Raw genomic sequence first — 9,520 nt, forward strand, 5'->3', positions numbered from 1 at the left:
CACTGCTCCAAATTGGAGTGTTCCTTTTGAGCTTATGTACGATGCAAGTGATGTAGCGGTAGGAGCTGTTTTGGGGCAACGTATCAACAAGATCTTTCATCCGGTTTATTATTCAATCAAGATCATGAACAGTGCCCAAGTTAACTACACTGTTACAGAGAAAGAGCTTCTTTCCATTGTGTTTGCTATGGAGAAGTTTCGCCCGTACTTGATGGGTGCAAAAGTGATTGTTCATACGGATCATGCGACACTTTGCTATCTCATGAGCAAGAAAGATTCCAAAGACCGTTTGATGATATGGGCACTGTTGTTGCAATAGTTTGACATTGATATCCAAGATCGGAAAGGGAGTGAAAATCAAGTGGCGGACCACTTGTCTCATTTGGAGGAGGAGGGGAGGCCGCATGATGGCCTTGAAATCAATGACTCCTTCCTCAATGAGAAACTTTTGGCTATTTCTATGAAGGAGGTGCCTTGGTTTGCGGATTTGGCAAATTATCTTATGACTGGTATCATTCTGGTTGAGTTCCCTTCAACCCAAAGGAACAAGCTCAAACGGGATTGTCAAGACTACTATTGGGATGAACCGTACCTTTTCTGGATTTATACGGATGGAGTGATAAGAAGATGTGTACCAGAGGAGGAACAAGTTGAAATTCTTGGGGCTTGTCATTCTTCGCCTTATGGTGTTCACCATGGTGGAGCAAGAACGATGGCCAAGGTGTTAAGTTGCTATTTCTATTGGCCCACTCTTTACAAGGATGCAAGCGAGTTTGTCAAGCGTTGTGATGAATATCAAAGGGTTGGTGGAATCTCAAAGAAAAATGAAATTCCCTCACCACCATCTTGGAGATTGACATTTTCGATGTGTGGGGTATTGAATTCATGGGCCCGTTCGTGAGTTCTTGTGGAAACACCTACATCTTGGTCGCGGTTGATTATGCGTGTAAATGGGTTGAGGCCGTTGCTTTTCCCAAAAATGAAACGAGAAGTGTGCTCAACTGCGAGAAGTTTCGCCCGTTTGGTACTACAAGGGCTATCATAAGTGATGGGGGTTCGCATTTTTGCAACAAAGGCTTTGATACCTTACTCACCAAGAATGTTGTCACTCATAAAAGTGATGACCCCCTATCATCCTCAAGCAAGTGGTCAAGATAAAGAGTATTTTGTCAAAAACGGTGAATGTCAACTGCACAGATTGGTCAAAGAAACTTGATAATGCTTTATGGTCTTATAGGACGACTTACAAAACACCGATTGAAATGTCTCCATACTGCTTGGTGTTTGGGAAAGCTTGTCATCTTCTGGTGGAACTTGAGCACAAGGCCATGTGGGCTTTGAAGAAGTTGAATCTTGAGTGGGATGTCGCCGCCAAATTAAGGGTGGCATAATTGAATGGGCTAGATGAGTTCCGGTACCATGCATACACAAGTTCGTCCCAATACAAGGAGAAGATGAAGTACTTACATGACAAGTACATTTAGAACAAGGAGTTTAAAGAAGGTGATCTTGTGTTGTTGTTCAATTCTCGGTTACGGATGTTTCCGAGAAAGTTGAAGTCTAAATGGAGTGGCCCATTTGAGGTTGTGAGTGTGACACCCTTTGGTTCATTGGACTTTAAAAATAAAAATGATGAAGTGTTTAGAGTCAATGGTAACCGGGTGAAGCATTGTTTGGGAAAAGTTGATGATGGCCACGTCGTGGCGGTTCTTCATTTCAAGTGATGATGGTAATCTGAGTCGTGCTGCGACGTTAAATCAGGCGCTTCTTGGGAGTCAACCCATGTGTCTTTCTTTTTTTTTAGATAGGTCTTGTTTTGTGCTAACTGGTTTTGAAGTGTATGCAGGAATGAGTGTGTTTTGCAGTGTTCTAGAAAAAATTGGCTAAGTATGGAAATTGTGCGGACCGCCCAAATTTGAGTGCCACAACAGAAAGAGATTTGCGGCCGAAAAATTCTTGTCGCACAACTGGAGATCCAAAATTGCAAACTCTCTGAAGTTTGCCTATAAGAGAAATGGCCAAAATGCGGCCACACAAGGAAATGTGCGGTCTGCACCAAATTCTGCGATCGCACCCACTAATGTGCGGACCGCAGATCGATAACGGGTAAAAGTGGTAACATGTAAGGAGTGTGGACCGCACACAAAATTGTGTGGCCGCACTCAGCTCGTGAATCCTTGCCCTAACCTGCCACCTATAAATAGTTCCTCCTCACCAATGTTCAAATTTTACACTCTCTGATCATTTGACTCTAAGGCAAGCACAATGGACCCAATTTTTTCAAACATCTCACACTCATTTCATCCATTTTGATTCTTCCTTGCATCACTACACTACCGGTATGTTCAATCCATCTTTAGATTTTTCAATTTTCTTAAATTTTGTTCTTAATTAGTTAGTTACTTTTAGCCCTACTATAAAATTCATCATCATATTAAGCATTAATGTGTTGGGTACCTTCCTACTTGCCATACGGGGAATGGGTAAACAGTTTATCGTGTGTACTTCACATTACCCTGTTCAATTTATGCTAAAAGTTAGGAACCCTAAGTTTACTACCGATTTGTTTGAATTGTGCGGCCGCACAAGAAATTGTGCGGTCCACAGATTGATAGTCTAGGAAACTTGATGTGAATTGATTATGCAGACCGCATTCCAAATTATGCGGTCCGCAAAAATTGAACTGCGACCGCACAAAAGTGTGTGCGGTTGCAGAATGAGCATTTCTCTCTTATTAGAGGGTTGCATGTTTAATGTGCGGTCCACACTTTAATTATGCGGTTGTACTTGAAATTGTGCGAACCGCTGACATACCATTGCGACCGCACTTCAAAATTGTGGGGTCCACACATTCCCACCTGCGGCCGTACTGAAAAATGTGCGGACCGCACTTCTGTACTTTGCATCTAGTTTTAATCTGCAATTGTCTGCAACTATCTGATACTGTGAACTTGAACTCTAAATATTCCTATTGCTATGTAATGTGGACAATGGTTAGATCTCGTGGAAGAGGTGATATATCCAAAGTAAGGGGTGAACCCTCCCAAGGCCGAGGCGGGGGTAACATACCACTCTCAGTGCAAAGAGTATTAGCAAAGAAAGCAACAGCCGGGAGAGTCCCGGAGCCTGCTGAATCCAGCTCATATGTCCCGTCTAGGGAAGCATCAGAGGGGAATTCAATGCAAGAACAACCCGATGCACAGTCACAGCCAAGGTAGTTTTCGGGGAGACTCCAACTCAGAGATGAGCCTTCCACCTCAGCTAGCTCTTCTGAGGGTTCGGAAGATGACAGCCACGGTTCTGAGCCCTCTTCCTCACATGCCCCCGCCATACCAGTTACTATTGATGATGATGATGATGATGATGTTCCAGATGACAGTCGAGGGGGAGATACCCGAGTTGCCAGCCTTGAGAGGTCGAAAAAGAAAGAAGTCTGGGAAAACAGATTCGTGAGCCTGACAGCTTTCAACAGGTTCCGAGAGTGGTAGCCTCAGAGATCGCTCACACTTGAGTGTCAATCCGTTTTAAAGAACTTGGATAGTTACAACCCGAATGTGGAAAGACAGTTTCGAGAGAGGGTGGACATGGTTCACTCAAAGCGTGATAGATGCCAAGGAGCACCTAGTCTGGGAATTCTACTCCAATGTGGCGAACATTAAGAAAGGGAATAAGGTGACTAAAGTGAGGAACCTAAAAGTCAGATTTGATCAAACCTTACTGAACACTTATTTGGGGCTCGAGCATGTGGAGCCGGTGCAATACGTAGAGAAGTTTGCATTGGGTGATGCAGCTCGCCCATGGCTAGCGAAGATATTGGAAGCTCCAGGACCACCACTGATAATAGGTGAATTGAACTATGATTAAGCCCTAAAAGCACCACTTTCTTGTAGAGTTTTTATGGTAAAAGTGATAACAAAATGCTCTTATTAGTGATTTTCATGTTTTGCAGGTTACATACAATAAAAGAAGGCTATGGAGTACTTTTGGGATCAATTATGGAGGAAAAAGAGGCCAAGCACATAATATCCGCCAAGTGCACCATGTGAAATGCACAAACCAGAACTGGAGATGAACTGCCGCGGTCCCGGCGTAACCACGGTCGGACCGCGGCGAGAAGCTATTGTAGATTCAGAGAGGTCATTTGGCCGCGGTCCTAGCATAACCGCAGTAGGACCGCGGCAGGAGGCGTAAAATTGAGGGACAGAAGTGCAAAACACGGAATTCTTAGCCCAAAAACCCTATTTAAACAATAGAACTCGCCCAATGGAGGCATGTAATGTTTTTAGAGAGTACTTTGGCAAGGAAAACAAGTGTGAGAGATCACCCAAAACATCATTACTCTTATTCTTCTTTATTTTTCTTGCAATTTATGATTATAAATCTTTTAGTAGTTTATTTTCCCATTGTCATGAGTAGCTAAAAACCTTAATCTAAGGTTTTGGTGGAACCCGGTTGGGGATGACTTGGTTTTTTTGTTAATATAATTGAATTTGGTTGTTAATCTCTAATTGTTCATCTATGTTTTGATTGTGGATTAGTTGAAAGGGCCCTCAATTATCCGTTCCTATTTATTATGTATCTACTTGAGAGAGAGTGCATATTTAGGTGATTGTATGAACAACATCACTCCCGGAGTATAGACGAGAGTCATAACCGAGGGTTTAGGGGTTGGATTAGAGATAACGAAACCCCGGGTGCAATCTAAGTGAATTGTATTGTGAAATTAGCTAGCGTAGCTTGAGAGAGTGCGTCTAGTAGATTATCATAATTACTTGAGAAAGAATTATGATAGCTTGATCGTTCATGATTGTTACAGACAACTAAATCGTATTTATAAGACATATGCAACCAAGGAAATTACCAGCGGGGGAAACCATTGCCTTAGACTTTATTTCTACCGTTTACACATCAAGTTTAGTTAATTTTCAGCTGTTAATTACTTTCAGTCTTTAGTTGTTAGAAAATCAACCATTGTGAATCAAAAANTAGTAAGAGGGAGGTAGTTTTAGGCTGACTTCGTTTAGGGTTTTTAAAAGGTAAAAAGACTAAGGACGACATTACAAAACACATAGGACTGCATAGTTAGGGGAAACATGTAAACAACTAAGAGGCTCATATCTACCTCCTCAAGTAAGGCACATAAATAGCATGACTTAAACACATTTAGGGTCTGATAATAGGTGAATTGAACTATGATTAAGACCCTAAAAGCACCACTTTCTTGTAGAGTTTTTATGGTAAAAGTGATAACAAAATGCTCTTATTAGTGCTTTTCATGTTTTGCAGGTTACATACAAGAAAGGACGAATTGGAGGTACTATTGGGAGTCAATTATAGGAGGGAAAAAGAAAGGGCCGAATACGCCATAATAATCCGCCCAACGTGCACCCATGTGAAATAGCACAAACCAGAACTGGAGATGAACTGCCGCGGTCCCGGCATAACCGCGGTCGGACCGAGGCGAGAAGCTATTGCAGATTCAGAGAGGTCATTTGGCCGCGGTCCTAGCGTAACCGCGGTAGGACCGCGGCAGGAGGCGTAAAATTGAGGGACTGAAGTGCAAAACACGGAATTCTTAGCCCAAAAACCCTATTTAAACAATTGAACTCGTCCAATGGAGGCATGTAATGTTTTTAGAGAGTACTTTGGCAAGGAAAACAAGTGTGAGAGATCACCCAAAACATCATTACTCTTATTCTTCTTTATTTTTATTGCAATTTATGATTATAAATCTTTTAGTAGTTTATTTCCCCATTGTCATGAGTAGCTAAAAACCTTAATCTAAGCTAGCGTTTGGCCATAGATCCCAAATTTATTTTGAAAAATCTGATTTGGGTGAAGTTTGGTTTGAAGATGAAAATGTGTTTGGACATACGTTTTCAAAACATATTTTCCAACTTTATTCTGAAAAAACATGTATATAATTCCCAAGTTTTGGGATTTTGGCCCAAATTCAGCTCAATAGCTAATTTTGGAATTTGAAATTTTTGATTTGGGATTTGGCCAAAATATGAGCAAAATTTATGGCCAAACATGAGTTTTGAAAATAAATCTCAAATTTATTTTGACAAAATTTATGGCCAAACGGGGCCTAAGGTTTTGGTGGAACCCGTTGGGGATGACTTGGTTGTTTTGTTAATATAATTGAATTTGGTTGTTAATCTCTAATTGTTCATCTATGTTTTGATTGTGGATTAGTTGAAAGGACCCTCAATTATCCGTTCCTATTTATTATGTATCTACTTGAGAGAGAGTGCATATTTAGGTGATTGTATGAACAACATCACTCCCGGAGTATAGACGAGAGTCATAACCGAGGGTTTAGGGGTTGGATTAGAGATAACGAAACCCCGGGTGCAATCTAAGTGAGTTGTATTGTGAAATTAGCTAGCGTAACTTGAGAGAGTGCGTCTAGTAGATTATCATAATTACTTGAGAAAGAATTATGATAGCTTGAGCGTTCATGATTGTTAGGGACAACTAAATCGTATTTATAAGACATATGCAACCAAGGAAATTACCAGCGGGGGAAACCATTGCCTTAGACTTTATTTCTACTATTTACACATCAAGTTTAGTTAATTTTCAGCTGTTAATTACTTTCAGCCTTTAGTTGTTAGAAAATCAACCATTGTGAATCAAAAAGTTTGGGAAAACAGACTGTGTGAATTTAGTAAATCTGACAGTAGTGATTGATAGGTTAGTTCCCTGTGGTACGACTCTGGGAAATAATACTCAGATTATATTTGCAACGCCCGCATAGTCTTTTGTGAGACTTAGTTGAGCGTGATCAATTAAGCATCGAGGAAACTCATTATCTCATGCTCGGCCGTTGCATCAATCATTTGATCAATGTTTGGCAATGGGAACGAGTCCTTTGGGCACGCCTTATTTAAGTCCTTACAGTCTACGCACATGCGAAATTTATTATTCTTCTTTGGAACTACTACTACGTTAGCTAGCCAGTCTGGACACTTTACCTCTCGGATTGAATCGATATCAAGTATGCGAGTTACCTCTTCTTTGACAAATTTTTTTCTGGCCCCGGCAATAGGTCATTTTTTCTATCTTACCGGAGGGATGTTAGGATCCAATCTCAACTTCTGTACAGCCACTTCTGGAAGGATACCGTGTGCGACCACGCAAAACAACCGATGTTAAATATAAGAAATTCAATAAATCCAAACCTTAGTTCGGGGTGCAGTCTTATCCCTAAGTGGCATTTTCTCTCCAAGAATTTTTCGAATAATGCGACTTGCTCAAGCTCTTCCATTGTGGATTTTGTTGCGCCTGTCTCTTCTGGTACCTGGATATACCTTGGCACCTGATAAGAGTCCGACGCCTCTTCCCTCTGGCTGACTTCGCTTGACTCGGGAGCAGGCGCTTCTTCTTGTAATTGCTATGTTGCATGCTCTTTCCCTTTTGCTACTGGAGACCGAAATTGCATTAATCTCCCTTGCCGCTGGTTGGTTACCTCTTATTTGTTTAATTCCCTTGGGAGTCAGGAATTTCAGTAACTGGTGATATGTCGACGGCACAACCTTCATCTCATGCAACCATGGTCTTCCCAGGATAATATTGTAGCCCATATCACCATCCACCACCTCGGAAAGGGTCATCTTTTATCACCCCCTTCGACATTCGTGGGCAACAGGATCTCTCCTCGGGTTGTCTCTCTTGCTAGGTTAAACCCGGCGAGGAGTTCTGTGGTCGGAATGATGCTTTCGGTGAACTTGGCTTGCTCCAACACCCTCCATTGTATAATATTGGCCGAACTCCCAAGATACACCAGAACACGTTTAATTTTAAAATTTAATACACTTAGAGAGATTACCAATGCATCGTTGTGCGGTAGCAACAATCCGTCTATGTTCTCCTCCGTGAAAGTGATGTCGTCTTCAACTACTTCCCGGAGTCTCTTGGTGTGGGTTACTGATATCTTCGTCTTTTTTGCTGCCGAGAAAGTAACTCCGTTAATCTCATTCCCCCAAAAATCATGTTGATCGTCCGGCGCGAGGGATCTTCTCCTGCTTTTGAGGGCTCTGTATTGTCACGATTACGACCGTAATTATTTTTAGCCCGATCACTTAAGAATTTCATGAGATGGCCATTTTTTAGTAGTGTCGCCACTTCTTCGCGTAGATGCAGGTAGTCCCCAGTCCGGTGACCATTCATCCCGTGATATTCGCACCATGAATTAGGATCCCTCTAGCTGGGATCGGATCTCATTGGCGTCGGAAATCGTGCTTCTTTAATGTTCCTCATAGCGACACCAACTCTACTACACTAACGTTGAAGTTATATTCTGGAAGTCTAGGGTAGGAAGAATCTCGAGAGCTAGGCGTTTCCTTTTCCAGTAGCGACCTCTTGTTCTAGCCGCGATTAGTTCTTCTATCGGTAACGAACCTATCCGTCGATCGAAAACCTCTGTCGCGTCCTTCGACCCGTTCATAGGGAAAAAACCAGCTCCTAGAAGACCGTCGATTCGTGTCGAAATCATCTTTTGATTTCTCTTTACTCTTCTCCCAGTCTCGGCCCTTAACTGACGTCGAGAAACCGAGCTGATCATCCTCAATCCTTATCTTTGACTTGTATCGGTTGTGAACATCCGCCCAAGTTGTCGCTTAGAACTCGAGCAGACTTTCTTTCATCTTCCAAGAAGCATCGGAACTTTGCAGATTCAAACCTTTGGTGAATGCTTCAGCCACCCATTCATCCGGAACAGCTGGTACCAACATCCTTTCCTTTTGGAACCAGGTTACAAACTCTCGCAGCAACTTGGACTCTCCTTGCGCAATGCTGAATATATTGGCCTTTCGACCTGTACCTTTCTGGCCCCGGCGTGGGCCTTAATGAAAGAATTCGCGAGCACCTCGAAGGAATCTATGGAATGTTTGGGCAAAAGCGAATACCAGGTCAAGGCTCCCTTCGTAAGAGTCTCTCCGAATTTCTTCAGCAAAATTGATTCAATCTCGTGGGGAGCTAAATCATTCTCCTTCAGCGCCGTTGTATAGGTGGTGAACTCCTAAGGATCTAAAGTCCCTTCATATTTTGGCGTATCAGGAATTTTAAACTTCTTTGGGATCAATTTTGGTGCCGCGCTTGGTTTATACGGCAATTGAGTGTACTTCTTTGAGTCTGGCCTCTTCAACACTAGTGGTGCGCCCGGAATTTGGTACATGTGGGCGTTCACTTCCTTTATGAAACGTATGAGTTCGTTTTTGAAGGGATCGCTCTCATTGTTATAATCAGATCTGCTTCCCCCGGCCCCATCGAAGCCGACCTCGCCCCTCGGGGTGTTGTTGTCGACCCTTTGCGTTGTTTGATTTGCGGGAGCACCGGGAGGAACTAGACCTCGTTCATTCGTGTTATTGGAAACACCCGATAACGCCTGTTTAGTTCTATCATAATCTTATCCTGCCGTGTGAGATGACCTAAAATGGCTTCCTGTTGCTCCTGCAACACCCTTACCGCTTCGACGACGTGCTCTTCTTCAGCATCATCAGGAGTTACCTCTCAA

This window comes from Nicotiana attenuata, unplaced genomic scaffold (genome assembly GCF_001879085.1).
Source record: "Nicotiana attenuata strain UT unplaced genomic scaffold, NIATTr2, whole genome shotgun sequence".
Taxonomy (NCBI): Eukaryota; Viridiplantae; Streptophyta; class Magnoliopsida; order Solanales; family Solanaceae; genus Nicotiana; species Nicotiana attenuata.